The sequence below is a fragment of the Saccostrea cucullata genome, unplaced genomic scaffold (assembly GCF_032062105.1).
Source record: "Saccostrea cucullata isolate Sc308-1 unplaced genomic scaffold, CSIRO_AGI_Scuc_v1 ctg2194, whole genome shotgun sequence".
Taxonomy (NCBI): Eukaryota; Metazoa; Mollusca; class Bivalvia; order Ostreida; family Ostreidae; genus Saccostrea; species Saccostrea cuccullata.
Window position 1 is genome coordinate 51,388 of NW_026936595.1, and position 15,550 is coordinate 66,937.

Sequence of the window (15,550 nt, forward strand, 5' to 3'; positions counted from 1 at the left end):
TATACAATGTCTTCCTTCTGAGCCAAGAATGTTAGTTGGTTGATTTGTTTTTGTACAAGCGTATATACATGTAGATTAAGGCTGGTGTTGAATTCCGAAAGAAAATCACAAACTATTTTTTTTTATGTAAACCAATAATCATTCTATGCCCCGCCATGAATATGGCTTGAGATATAATGTTTGTCATGTCGGACGTCTTCCATCCTGCCTTATCTCCTTCCGTCACACTTTGCCTTTAGCTAAGTTCAAAGCTGAGTTTCAAACAAACTAACCAAGATATTTTTAAAAATAATCAAACTTCATACACAGCTAGCTGCAGAAAAAAAACAGACAGGAGAGTTGTACTGAGCCACCCACTGAAAAAAACTGGTCCTACTAAACAGAGTACGCTTGTACATATGTACGATAGAAGACTTTAGAGTAAGCCAGCAAAATTTTGTGCATGCTGATTATCATCGGATTTGTTACATGCATTTCAGCAACAACAGTTATCTATTCTGTTAGCAGAAAAATAAATTTATTGCTAATACAATACATTGAAGTATTTATTTTCTCTAGCCTTTTGCTAGCATTTATTAATTTCATGCGAGTTCTTATACGGATATTTGTCCGTTTGACCTTTTTTTCTGCGTTTCTATACTACTGGATTAGTCCATTTGTCTTCTAGGTAAGGGGTGACGCTATTATTTCGCGCCAAAATGTCACGTGTAGGTTTTTGCACCCTTTTTATTGGCTATTCTATTGAATGAAAATGAAAACTGCATGAATTATGTAAAGTCTGTTCTTTTTTGTCAGAATCCTGGTCGAGCTTTGGAAAAAAAAACAAACAAACAATTCGGTGACATTGTGAAGTGAATTAGAAGTTACATCATTTAAAGTAATAAAACATTTTATGTTGACCCCTCATCTCTGGGAAAAACTTCCTGAATCTGCACCATGGCATTCATATATCGCCGTCAAGTTTGTTGGGTCATTTAAAGCTTTAATTATTTTTCCCACGTTTCCAACAATCTTTGATACTTTGGCATACCCAAGAAACTATCAATTATATTCTACTCGTCAGTCATAATTGTTAGATCCCCAATTTCTTGTAGTTATCATATTTTCAGCTGCCACCTATATATGTAGCCATGCTTTCAAGCATTAATCAAATGTTTTTCCTTATTTACGTCATCCTCTAAAACCATTTTAGACTTGCAGACAGAGGTATTCATCTTTTCGTCCCGGGTTCGAATCTACAGCGGGACATGATCATGATTCCATTTATTATTTAAGATACAAACAGTATTATATATATGGTTTATGTTTTGTGCAACATCTCCATAATTTACTCCAGTGAAATAATTTACCCCCCCCCCCAAAAAATGTAAACGTTTATAGTTTGTCATGCTCATAGATTCTATAGATATTGATGACATAGTCAGCCAAGCTTTTTAAAAAGCTGTTACGTGTTTTATTATTTGTTTATTTATTCGCGCAAAGGACATTGGGTAGTAAAGGAGCTCTGGGAATGTTGCACAACAAAATTTGCTTGACGTGTGTACAATTCCGTACTTCTTTTCTTACACGTTATTCTATTGAGCTCGCTGCACTCGCTAATATACGGTTCTTGAAAATGAAAGAAACGTCGTAGTCTATATGAAAAGTAACCGATTTTCTTAATTGTACAAACATTTTTAAAGAAATTACGGGGGTGGGGGGGGGGGTTAAGTTATACAAGGAAAAAAATAACATGTGTCATTTTAGATTACCGACGTGCAGTGATCTGATACATGTGTACCGTATTTATGAGAGGTTCATATCTCTTCCCTTGTCTGAAAAGTTTCGCATCCATTGATATCTTCTTTTTTGCTACGATTTTTAATGCTTTAAAAATGTTGTCTTTATTTAATTTGGTTATTTTCTATATACAAATATCTGTCCCACCTGTCTTAGGAATGCGATAGTAAAGTGTCTGCCGTCCGTTCGTCTGTCTAGCTGTCTGTCTGTCTATTTTTCAAAATACTACTCTTCATACCGTTTTGGTCTGATTTCAATATAACTTGGCACAAAGTACACATCTCTAAGATACATACATGTAGTATAGTGCATCGGTTTTTGAATGCTTTAAAATGCGACGTCTTCAACAGTTTTTGTTTGAATTCAATATTGCTTGGCACATAAGTAGCCTTCACTAAGATACAATATATCGTGTATCCGTTTTTGATTTCGATGAACGGTGTTGCCATGGTTACTAAAAATAGAAATTTCTGTATATAATTCCTTAAAAATGCTACTCCTCCTACAGTTTTAGTTTGATTTCAATATAACTGGACACACAAGTAGACTTCAATGTGATACATAATTAAGTGCATCGTTTTTGATTTCGATGAACGGTGTTGTCATGATTACAAAAATAGAAATTTATGTGAAATTCCTTTAAAACGCTACTCCTTCTACAGTTTTGGTCTGATGGCAATGGCTAGTTTTCTCTTCCTTTGTTATAAGTACAAACAAATAGAGCTATAGTCTCGACATTGTGTTGAACCCAATGAATCATTTTGCCTCGATTATAGTCAGAAAAAAACTCATGGCTGAACATATCCAGTCATTTGGACGAGTCAAGATTAGTGACAGTAAAACTGTTAATTCGCTACCATTTTTCTATTATTGAAACATTGCTGATATAATGCAGGGTGGGACGTGACCTTGACTCGAGTTCAAAGTCCCCAAGAATAAGATGTTTTTGGTTGGATACATGAACAGAAAGAATATCTAAATAAAATGTTTGAAATTTTCCAGACGGTAACACATGGATAATATTTTTATAACGAGAGCTAGTCATTGCTTAGATCAAGGTTATTTGGAGAGTTCAAGGTCACTTGGAAAGTTCAAGGTCACATATATTCATTTACAGTCTTTTTCCTAGCTAAACATTGCAAGTTGCTTCTCTTAAAAGGTTTAAATTTTCACTTGTAGAACTTTAGAATGTGGCTTGACCTAGACTCAAGGTTACGTCTTCTTATCCGCAGCTCCAACGTAAGACCTATTCGTTGCTTTGCAACGAGTGTAATGTTGTGAGAGAGAGGTAAAAGAACACGTCTGTCTAGTTTACTAACTATTTATTAAGTGACCATCAGACTGAACATATTCCCATGCATATTATAATGATTGACAACAGATGAAATTAGGGAGAGGAACTTTATCGTGAGAACTGATAATGTCAGAGAGCAGTGCTTGATTGAAAATAAACATTCTGATGCTGGCACTCTAATTGTTAATTATAGATTGACAGATTTAATTTAAAGTATAAACATTACATCCCTCCCTTTCTTTAATTGAAAACATGTACATCGAAATAATTCTAATTAACGTTTACACTTATCAAAGTTCATGTGGGATTCATTTTGAGAATTGTCGGTAATTTTCTAAATGTCCGTTCAACTTTGGTGTTTCTTTCCTCGGACTTTCTTAGACAACATATTCATGCAAAATTAAAAATGTTATGTACAAAATCACTATATAATTATGATTTGGGGATTATTATGCCCCATTACAAATCACACACTATGCGCACACGTAATCTTTCAGATCCGCTGGTGGTCTGCGCTCGCGAGTTGACCGTCTAGGCTCCGGCTGTGCGGTAATTAATTCATCACTCGAATCGTCTGGTACCTCGGATGACCTTTCGTGTTCTTTGATTTTCTTGAAGAATGATTCATTTCTGGTGATTTCTTTGTTATCATTCTTAGCGGTTATCATAGAGCCTTTTTGTTTAACTACTTCGAACGGCTCGGGACTGTATGGAGTTGATAGTTTCTCCTGTTTCTGTTGTTTCACAAGGACTTTGTCTCCCGGCTGCAGCTTATGATCCAGTGCTCCTTTTCTAATGTCTGCATACCTTTTCATTTTATCTTTTTCTTTTTGACCTTTACGTGTTATTTCTGTGTTTTTGGACGATGGAATAATCTCGGGAATTCTGGTTTTTAAAGTTCTGCCTAGTAGTAATTCCGCGGGTGTTGCGCTTGTTGTTGCATGTGGCGTCGCCCTATAGTTGCGCAAAAAACTGTATAACTCTTGTTTCCAGCTTCTGTGTTCTGCATCTGCGGCTCGAATCGCTTTTCCAATGGTCTTCATGAATCGTTCCGCTTCTCCATTTGCTTGTGGCCATAACGGTGTGATTTTCCTATGTTGAAATCCTAGATGTTTTGCGAACTCCTTGAAGAGCGATCCGTTGAACGGAGGTCCATTGTCGGTTTTGACTACATCTAGAATTCCAAGTAAGACGAAAACGGTGTCAAGTTTCGGTATCACTGACTTTGCTGTTAATTTTTATAGACTTTCGACAACAGGGTATCTGGAGTAGTCATCGATAACGACCATTAGGTAGGATCCGGACGGAAATGGTCCACAGAAATCCATGCTGACCTCAGGCCACGGTCGGTTGGGTAGGGGTGACATCTTCAATGGTGTGTACTTTTGTCCTGGTACTGATGCTTGACAGGGAACGCATCCTTTACAGAATTCTTCTACTTGCTTATCTATGTTGACAAACCAAACCTTTTCTCTGAGTAGCTGTTTAGTACGGACTATCCCCTGATGACCTTCATGCGCTAATTTGATAACCGTTTCTTGTAATGATATAGGAATGACCAACCTGTTTTCGATGAGTAGAACGCCGTGGTTTCCGTCACGGTGCAAAGTTAGTTCATTTTGCCTTCGTCTAAAAGTTTCAATCGTTTTATCGAGGACTTTAGATTCTGGAATCTTTTTCTCGAAAATGATTGCTTCAATTACTTGTTGAAGGGTAGGGTCTTTTTTGGTTTCATCGCTGATTTCGGCTAAGGTCAAAGTTTTGGGTACGGCATTCTCTGTTACGTAATTAACGTATTCCTCAGCGATGTCTGACAGACTGCTTATCTTTGTTGACTTAGACGGATGCCTGGACATGTAATCTGCCGCATTTGTTTTCCCTGGACGGTACTGTAGCCTAAAATGATATGGTTGCAGTTTTAATCGCCATCTCTCTATTCTCGCAGGAGGCTTTGAGTGCGGATTATTAAAAATCGCTTCCAATGGTTTGTGATCGCTAATGACTTTGAAATCTTGTCCAAACAAATACAGATGAAAATGCTCACATCCCCAAACAACTGCCAGTGCCTCGCGCTCAGTTTGTGAGTATCGAGTTTCCACATCATTTAACGCACGACTTCCGTACGATATGACTTTGCCTTCTTGTGTTAATAACGCACCAAGTCCTACGGGACTTGCATCAACAATCATTGTTGTTTCTTTTGACGGATAAAATATGCCATAACTTTGTCACTTGTAAGTTCACGTTTCAACATGTCGAATGCTTTTTGTTGATTAGGTTGACACTCAAACTTCACATTTTGCTTGGTTAGCTCTCGTAATGGCGCAGTAATTGTTGAATAGTTCGGAATAAATCTCCCTACATAGTTTGTCATGCCTAGGAAGCTCCTGACTTCACTTGCATTTGACGGTATCTCAGAGTTCTTTATCGCATCCACTTTTCTCGGGTCTGCGGGTCGGAAATTCCCTCTGAACTGAATACATATCCATAGAATTCAATTTGCGTTTTGTTGAATTCACATTTTTCTTTGTTTAATATGAGGTGTTTTTCTTCTAATCGTTTAAAGACTGCTTCTAGATTTTTGTCATATTCCTCGCAAGTTTGTCCGAACACTATGATGTCATCACTGATGTTTTAACCCCTTGTAAACCTTCAAGTGCTGTACTAAGCGAGTTCTGGAATACTTCTGCTGCTGAAGAAATTCCAAAGCTTAGTCGTTTATATCGACGTAATCCAACATGGGTTGAGAACGTTGTGATGTTCCGAGAATCTGGGTGTAATTCCAGCTGATGATACCCAGCATTCAGGTCGAGTTTGGAAAATACTTTAGATCCATTGAGATCAAGAATCATGTCATCAATGGTTGGCGTGACATGGCGTTCACGTTGTATTGCTGTGTTGGCTTTTCTCATATCCACACACAGTCTAATTTCTCCAGGTTTCTTAGGTTTAGGAGCTACGACGATCGGAGAGACCCATGGTGTGGGACCATTAACCTTTTCAATGATGTCGAGTTTCTCTAATTTCTCGAGTTCTTTTTCAACTTGTTTCCGGACATGGAATGGAATTCTTCTGTGTGGTTGTGAAATAGGTTTTACAGATTCGTCGACGTGGAGTTTAACTTGTTTCTGTTTAAGTTTTCCGATTCCACTGAACACTTTCGGGTACTTTTGACACAAAACTTCAATTTTGTTATCACTAAGAGATGCTATTTTCTGCACAATTTGCAGTTGAACACACGTATCATATCCAAGTAACGAACCAGAGTTCCCTTTGACAACATAGACATCCGCAATCCCAATTTTGTTTTTGTTTTCGATTGTTGCTTGGAATTTTCCCATAATATCAAGGGTAGTTTTAGAACCATACGCGAACACACGGGTATCAGCCTTCCGCAATTTCACTTCGTTTTCAAGTTTCTTAATGTACAATCGTCTACAACGTTGATGCTTGAGCCTGTGTCGACTAGAACACTTACGGGTATCCCGTTGATTTCAACTTTGATACGGGGTTGTCTCCTAATAATGGAATTAATTTGATCCAACCCAAAGAGGTATTCGCAAGATTCTGAATCAGTGTCGCTATTACATGCCTCTAGCTGTTTCACAGATCTGGGTTTACGATTCATTGATTTGCTCTTTGATCTACAGACGGATGCGAAATGGCCTATCTTGTGACATGCGTTACATGTCTTACCTTTTGCCGGACACGGTCCTTTCAGATGGGGAAACAGTCCACCACATTTGAAGCATTTCTCCTTTGAGTGTGTGTCCGTCCGATCCTTAGTACCATGTTTTCTTTCCAGAAACTTAGGTGCATTGCGACGTTTCCTCATTGCATGCACTTCCTCTGAATTTTTGTCGGTCTTCTCGGTTTCGCTTGCCTGTTTATCCGATAGTTCAAGTGATCTTGCCAGCTTAAGTAAGTCTTCTAGGTTTATGTCGTCCCTCAGTGCTCGTCTTCTGAGTCTTGTTGAGCTGCATCCCTGAATTATCTGTGATTTCACTTCTTTGTCATTGTTGTTGAATTCACAAGTTAGCGACAATTGTCTAAGCTTGGTGTGGAAAGTGTCAATCGTTTCTCCGGGTTCTTGCTTGGCTTGCCTGAATTTGTACACTTCAAATTCAGTGTTTTTCTTTGGGGCGAAGTATTCAGTCAACCTTGCTACCGCCGTGTCGTAATCATCACCTGTGTTAGGTAATGTCTCGAAAATCTCATTTACCTCCTCTCCAGCATAGTGAAGTAGCAGGGCTCTCTGTCTGGCTTTGTCGTTCTTTATTCCCATCGCAAGAATGAGATTGTCCAGTCTCAACTTCCATTTCTTCCAGCGTATGTCCGTTGCATTTTCATGCACAGAAAATGGTGGAAAGTTTGGTAATGCCGACATATTGGATAAACTTTTGCTACAAGTGTACTACACAGTAGAACTAGTAAATATCCAAGAGATTATTCACAGAATCGTCGTCGCCATTGTAATGTAGTGAGAGAGAGGTAAAAGAACACGTCTGTCTAGTTTACTAACTATTTATTAAGTGACCATCAGATTGAACATATACCCATGCATATGATAATGATTGACAACAGATAAAATTAGGGAGAGGAACTTTACCTTGAGAACTGATAGCGTCATAGAGCAGTGCTTGATTGAAAATAAACATTCTGATGCTGGCACTCTAATTGTTAATTATAGATTGACAGATTTAATTTAGAGTATAAACATTACAACGAGCTCGGCTCTAGTTTTATTTATGATTTCTCAATTTATTTGTTATATTAAATTATTAAAAAATAACGTCAGAATTATTGATCTTCTTAATCTTCTTGATCTTCTTGGGCATGAAAAAAATGCGTTTATATGAAAATCTTCCTTCTGGATGCACAGATTGAAGTCATTCCACCCTAAAATCTACAGTTAGTCTGCGTTACTAACTCTCGAACAACCAACATAACTTTGTATCGCTTACGCCTTTATTAATTATTTTTCCCTATATTTAGTCCTCAAACATTTCAAAATCTATAATTGATCATAATTCATATGTCTATATTATATTTCTCCAGACTGATTATTCTTTGTGAAGTATAGATAAAATGTACGCAATTTTGAGAGAATGATACAATGTACGATTTACTAAATTTCGTGATTAATTAGCGTAAATAATTCGTTCAATGATGTAAATCGCACTTCACATGAGTATACCCCGATAAACCAGACGTAGCAGACCGAATTTCTTTCCTTATAGTGTTTAAATAAATTCCAATTCGACATGTTACTATGTAAATATATAGTGTTTAGTAGTTTAATAGTTTTGCTAATTGTTTTTGGTTTCTCTTTTTCCTTTGTTCTTATGACTTTTAAACTGTTTTTTGTCCCGAGGAAGGGTCAGTTCGTCCCGAAAACTGTTGGTGTTTTTTTTTTTGTTCTTTATATACATCTTCCTGTACATGTATATTTATTGAAAAAAAAAATAGCTGCAGCAGGCTTATAGAAAACAATTTGAGTACAGTATTGGGAGGACGACTCGTATAAATTTAAATAAAAGTCATCGGAATTTATAATTATAATCAAGTCTAATGGTGAGAGTTTACAGTTATTCTCTCTCTTCCGTTTCTCTCCGTTAATATTCCTAAACTGATAGTATCTTGAGATGATGAAATTTTACAATAATTGTCGAAGACCAACTACGTTTCTTTCCTCCTTTAATTGTAATATCAATTGAATTCCATTTTTATGCATTGACTGATGAATTTACCCAATTTATTTATCGAACGGACTTTAAATACTGGTTAAAAAAACTACAGAAAATAAAAGACGTACGTAAATGTTCATATATAATTTTACGTGGAAAATTAAAACATGTAAAATACAACCCGGATGATTAAAATAAATAAATATTAAATAATATTTTAATTATCCTGATAGATTTACACAGCACATTCACACGTTTTTTCTGTATGTACAGTGTTTGGGTTTATATCCGATAAGATCAACACGTTCGATCTTATATCCCAATCGACAGATCAATACTCTATTTTGATTGGTTGATGCGCTGATTGGTTAATTGCTAATCCTGATTGACAGCTCTGTAAAGAAATACCGAACCCGCGTTCGCTCTCTGGGACCGCTACTGAATTTGGGGCTCGCTCCCGGGGTCCGCTTCGGGTTCGCTCGGGGTCCGCTACGGGTTTGCTTTGGGTCCGCTACGGGTTCGCTCAGGGAGCGGACCCAGAGAGCAAACCCGGGGTCCGCTCCGGGTTCGCTTTCTGTTAGGTTGTGTCCGGTCGGTACTGTAAATATAGCCATAAAATGTCAAAAGTAGGTCACCGTGACCTAATTTTTGGTTGTCACTCTCCGAAAACCGAAGATGCATCAACTCATAAAGTTTGATGATTTTAAGCCAATAAGTACCGTGGATACTCAAATATAGCCATAAAATGCCGAAAGTAGGTCACCGTTACCTACATTTTGGTCGACATTTCAGAGTCCCAAGATGCATCTGCTGACCAAGTTTGATGATTGTAGGTCTGAAGGTAATTAAAATATGCCTTTTAAACAATTTAGATCAAAGTGACCTACTTTTTCATAAATATGTTTTAAGGTCCCAAGATGCAGCAACTTACAAGATTTGATGGTTCTAACCCTCTCAGTGTCTGAAATAATGGGATTAAATGTTTTAAAAAGGATAAGTCATAAAGTCCAAAAAGCAGGTCACGGTGACCTACTTTTAAGTTGACGTTGTTCAAGGTACAAAGATACATCAACTGACATAGTTTGATGATCAAAGGCCATAAAGTGTCCAAAATATGCCTTCAATTCGGTTTGAAAACAAATGCCTGCAAAATTAAAAAAGTAGGTCACCGTGACCTACTTTTGAGTTAACATGATGTGAAGTCCTTAGATGCATCAACTTACAAGATTTGATGATCCTAGTCCTTATAGTAAGCAAAACATAAACATTTTTATTAATTGAAAATTAAGGTCAACTTTGAAGTGACCTTGAGACCCCGCCCTTTGCCCCAGGGTCATGTCGATTTTCAATCTTCAACATATCCTGATCTTTGTATGTAAGTTTGGTGAAAATCTGTCTGGTTGTTCTGGAAAAGAAGATTTTTTAGCAACCAGTACTTTTGGTTTTGTTTTCCTGATTATTTCCTCTTGTTTCAGGGTCCCAACATTTATTTTAGTATAAATGGTAGCCCTTGGGCCAATGATACCTTGTAAAAAATTCGACACTGATTGGCCAAGGGGTTCTCGAGTTATGGCCCATATTCTAAAAAGTTAACGCACACCGCACAAATGGCCATAGCATTAGCTCTTTGAGCCTTTGCCTCAGAAGAGCTAAAAAGTGCAATTTACGGCGCAAGATTTTTTTCGCAGTTTGTCAATTGGGAGAATTTCTCCACTTTCCAGCAAACGAGGGCTGTTCGGAAATTATTGAGACAAGTACATTTTCTCCATAATGGATGGAGATAATTTCTTGAAAATTCATCAACATCTTATAAAGAACGTATAAAACACTCCAGCAAATTTTCTAATTCCTACAATAATTATATAAGTTTCTGTGAAGTAAAAAATATGCATGTGTCTATCGATCCGGAGCAGCCTCGCTACGTCATTTAACGTTACGTTAGCCGTAGGTTGTTTCGCATGTGAAACGATCGGGAAGCGTTTAGTACTTTTCCTTCTTTGTTATTACATATAACATTACAAAAATCAAAGTCTCTTTTCTTAAACTATTTTTAAAAATGTATGCTGTTGCTACCCCAGTCAAAAAATTTCATATATTGGAAATGACAACTTAAAATCATGCAGTGTTAATTTATGTAACGCGAGTTAAATACCGTAACGATATCAATATTGTATGTAATACAGTCCCTGAAACGTCTACTTTCCCATTTTTCCGTTCGCTCACCGTTCGATCACCGTTCGTTCAGCGTGCGTTCACCGTTCGCTCTCCGTTCATAGTATTGCGTTCACCGTTCACTGTGCGCTCAAGTTCACTGTTCACAAAATGTTCACCGTTCACTTATCGTTCAGTCTTTATTGTCATTCGGAACTCCGAAGTGAAAGGACTTATCTTTTTGATGGTAAGGATTTATACGTTTTTTGATTAAGTAACCGAGATATCGTGTTTGAAAAATAATTATTTCATTGCAAAAATTATCTATGGTATTTATATTTTTATTGTCCTAACTCAGCTGTTACTTTATTCATGACATTTCCCTGGAAAATAATTATACATTAAGTACCTATTGTACATGTATGTAGAACGATGCTAAAATATTAAATTTCAAAAAAGGCAATGCACAAATTCTTTACGCACGGCAAGAACTTGTTGTAATGTTTAAGACGACAAATCATACATGGATGTATAATAATTAATGCAAGTCTTTTACAGGACATGAATACACAAAAAATTTTCCTACAGTAACATGTGTTTCAAACTACACGTAGGTTTTAGAATTGTGAACAGTACTGCTAATATTCAGTTAATTTAATATTTTAGGGCTTATTAAATTGATAATGTGGTTTTAAATTTTAGAAAACACCATCTTTTATTAGAGATGGAAAATTCTTTCCTTCACTGTACAAAAATATATGTTTGCCATTCCGTATAATCAAGCTCCCCCCCTCACCCCCCCCCCCCACCCCTGTGCCTTTTCTCCATAAATAAAATTCTTATTATTTTCAGTTCATTATACTTAATATCAAATGTGTATTGTAACTCAAGAAAATCAGTCTTAAAACCAACATCAAACAGTCATTAAACAATATCATTTTTTAAATAATTTGTGCCAACAATCATTTTCAAAACGAAATACGGCTTACTTGTAATACTGATTTAAGATTTCAAAGCATTATAAATATTATTCATTGATTTTTTCTGGAACTAAATAATTGTAAGACTTATTTTAATATTTTAGATTATAAATAATTATCTAGGTAATTCTAAGACTTAAGAAAACGGATTTGTTTATCTATCAGAAGGTGTACATGTAAGTGGACCGTAAAATTTGATTAAATTGGATTTCATAATATGCAGAAAGTGGAATACGGTTAGGAAAAAAAGCAGCATGAAATGACATAAATTACAAGTTATATCCATGTTTCCATTGATTCAATGCTTGCGAATCTCTAAAAATGATTTTACCAATTATTTATCAATTTTTCATTTGCAGAAATTAAAAAAATAAGCTCCAGAGCTAAATACTGATAAACAATTTCCCGAAAATTATGTCGTGTGTATGTACATTCACCGACGAAATATTTATGTAAGCTTTAAGAAATGTTTATTTGTAAAAAAAAATATAAAAAATAATTATTTTTAGTGTATTTAAAAATTTTCAAATTATCTTGACCACTATGAACAATAAACAAGAATGAACATCTAAACTGTACGGTTTATCACAATAGGGCACATTATATTTGACGAGAACATAGTTCTGTACGACTTACTATATTATTTGTATACAAGCGATAATTAGTTCGTTCATGTATTTACCGCGTACAATGTAATTAATTCATTCTACATGTTCTATAAGAAATAGTTTTATCTTCTGAAGTCCACATTATTTTGTTCGTTAAAAGAATAAGCATAATTATTTACTATATACATAGATTAATTTTATATTCAAAGTACACGCGTTCGGTAACAAATACACATTTTACGCCAATTAATATCGTGTTGTTAAATAAAACAAAAGTACATGTACATATATGTACAGAAAAAATACTTTTATTATTTATTTAATTTTTAAATTATCTATTGTTAATTTTTATATTAAATCACCTGAAATTAGAATTATAGAATAATAGAATAATTTCAATACAAGGGAAAGATCGGAGGCATTCCGAATAAATCGTTAACCTTGCGTTCACCGTTCACTTTGCGCTCGCGTTTGCGCTCCGTTCGCGTTCTGCTTTCACTCTCCGTTTTCCGTTCACATATCGTTCACCAAGTTGCGTTCAGCGTTCGCACATCGTTCACTCACCGTTCGCTCTGCGTTCGTTCACCGTTCGTTCAGCGTTCAGGTGGGAAAGTAGAACGTTTCAGGGACTGTACCTCATGGTCGTCCAGATCTTTTAATTTTACTCTTGTTTATTAATTGCAAAAAAAAAGTTTACCATGGAAAAAACAAAACCTAATACATAATTTCTTTCTCATTGTTATTGTTTTAGCAGGTCGTTCAGTCTTGAAAAGAGTTCTGTATTGCGCTACACAAATTTTTAGGTATGCTGGCTGCTCCGCCCTTGACGTCAAACTCCATTTTTTCGTTGTTAGCAGATTTCTCCACCGCGCTTTATTTTTTTATGGTCTCCGTATTTCTGATCAAAATTCTATCAATTTTGCACAACATGAATTTGAACCAAAGCTGAAAAATTATACACTTAAACTGAATTATTTTCGCTCTCATTATTGATCCACTAAGAGTTAGAATTTTGGGGTTACATATTTCAATGTCTGATTTCAATGACTGCTCCGGGTACCCCTACTAACGACACTTTATATACCATTGAAGAGAAATTATTTAATAAATGTAAAATTTTTCTTGCTCTTTTCAATTGTTAGTGTATGTCAAACGTATATGCCAATTTTCAATGAAAGAGGTTCATTAGAAAGCAAAATATACACAATGTCTCAATAATTTTCGAACAACCCTCGTAAGTATATTGTCTATCTTTCCTCCATTGTTCCAGAAACATTTTCAATGAAAAATAACAATTTTGTTGCTTTTTATTTTTTATAAAAGCATATACATGATCTCTCTAAATCTTAAAAGATTGAAGTGTCATTAAACATTAATGCACCGATTATCATATTATTAAAACTAGGAAAAATAAGGTATTGTGAAAGTTTAAATGGCTATGCTTTTTTTATTGGAAGATGACAAATTTGCTGTTGTTTTTTCTGATAAACCCATGATCTTTCTAAATATAAAAAGATATAATGTCAGAAAGCAAGAAATATAGTAAATTCAAAATTGCTTCAAATTAATAAACCATGTTAAATGCAATAAATCAATAATGGTGTATTCCCTTAAATCGTTTTCGATTTTCAAATAAATAAAGACATTTTTTTATTATTATTTTTCTTTTTCAAAGCATGATCTTTCTAAATCTGCAAAGATTTAAAGTCAAAATTCCAACAACAAAAAATTATTTCAAAGAATGCTTTCATTATCATGGTGAACTGAGTAAATTGACAATGGTGTGTTCCCTTAAATGGCCATATCTTTTTTTATTTTCAAATAATGAAATGAATTTGGTATTTTTTTTTCTTGTCAAGGCAACATCTTTTTAAGAATAAAAAGATTGAAAGTCAAAAAGCCAAAAAAAATTATTAAAGATTGCTTCCATTATCATGTTGAATTGAGTAAATCGACAATGGTGTGATCCGTTTAATCGCCATATCTTTTTTTCAAATAGATGAAAACAAATTTGGTATTATTTTACTTGTCAAAGCATGATCTTTTAAATTAAGCAACGAAACAAGGGAAATTACCTCAAAAGGAATTTTTAAAAGAAAATTGAGTTATAATAATGATAAGCCTCCCAAGTATTTTTCATATGGCAAAAGGTATCTGAACATTTTACATAAAAAAATTAAGACACAATTGTATTTTAAATAATGATCTGTATAGATGTAATATCATAAATAATTCAAATTGTTCTTGTGGTATGAAAGAGGATAGTCATCATTTTTTCTTTGTTTGTAGAAAATATTTTGAACCTAGACGCCTAATGATGAATGCACTACTTTTAACTCATAATGTAAAAATGATTAATGTGCATAAATTGCTATGGGGAGATGATTCTCTTATCTTCGCAGGAACATGAAAAAGTTTTCGGTGTTGTTCAAAAATTTATTCAGGAATCAGGTCGTTTTAATTAACACTTTATAAATTGTATTATCTCTTTTGAAATTATTATATTTTTATAATATCAACACAGTATTTATTATCACCATTATCAATAATTGATATTATTTCCTTATTCATAAAACAATTGTCTACAATATAAGGTATATTGCTGATTTTTAGCTGTAGCTAAATGCAGTTGAATCAAATTCATATAGGAGAAGAAGAAATCCTATAGGAATTTAAAATTTCCTACAGGATATTTTTCTCCCTTAGGAGCAAGTAAATAATTCAAAAGTGAACAAATTTCCTACAGGAGTTTCTGACTGAAAATGAGAATCCTACAGGAATTTAAGAAATCCTATGGGATATATTTTTCCTAAGGGATTTTTCTCTCTCCTATAGGAAATTGTATTCCTACAGGAGATTAAATTCTCCCATAGTAGTTTAATTTCCTGTAGGATTTCTTAAATATCCCACAGGAAATTAAGAAATCCTGCAGGATTTTGAAAATATCCCTCAGGAATTTTATTTTTCCTATAGGAACTTTATTTTTCCCATGGGAATTTTTTGTTCAAAGGTGATTACCTCACCTGACAGGTGAGATTTACCTGTAACAAA

At 34.9% G+C, this 15,550-nt stretch overlaps 1 pseudogene; it reads right to left on the reverse strand.

Annotated features, from left to right (window-relative positions):
* Positions 1-5,685: 5,685 nt before the first annotated feature.
* LOC134245890 (uncharacterized protein K02A2.6-like) lies at positions 5,686-7,460 on the reverse strand (annotated as a pseudogene).
* Positions 7,461-15,550: the final 8,090 nt, after the last annotated feature.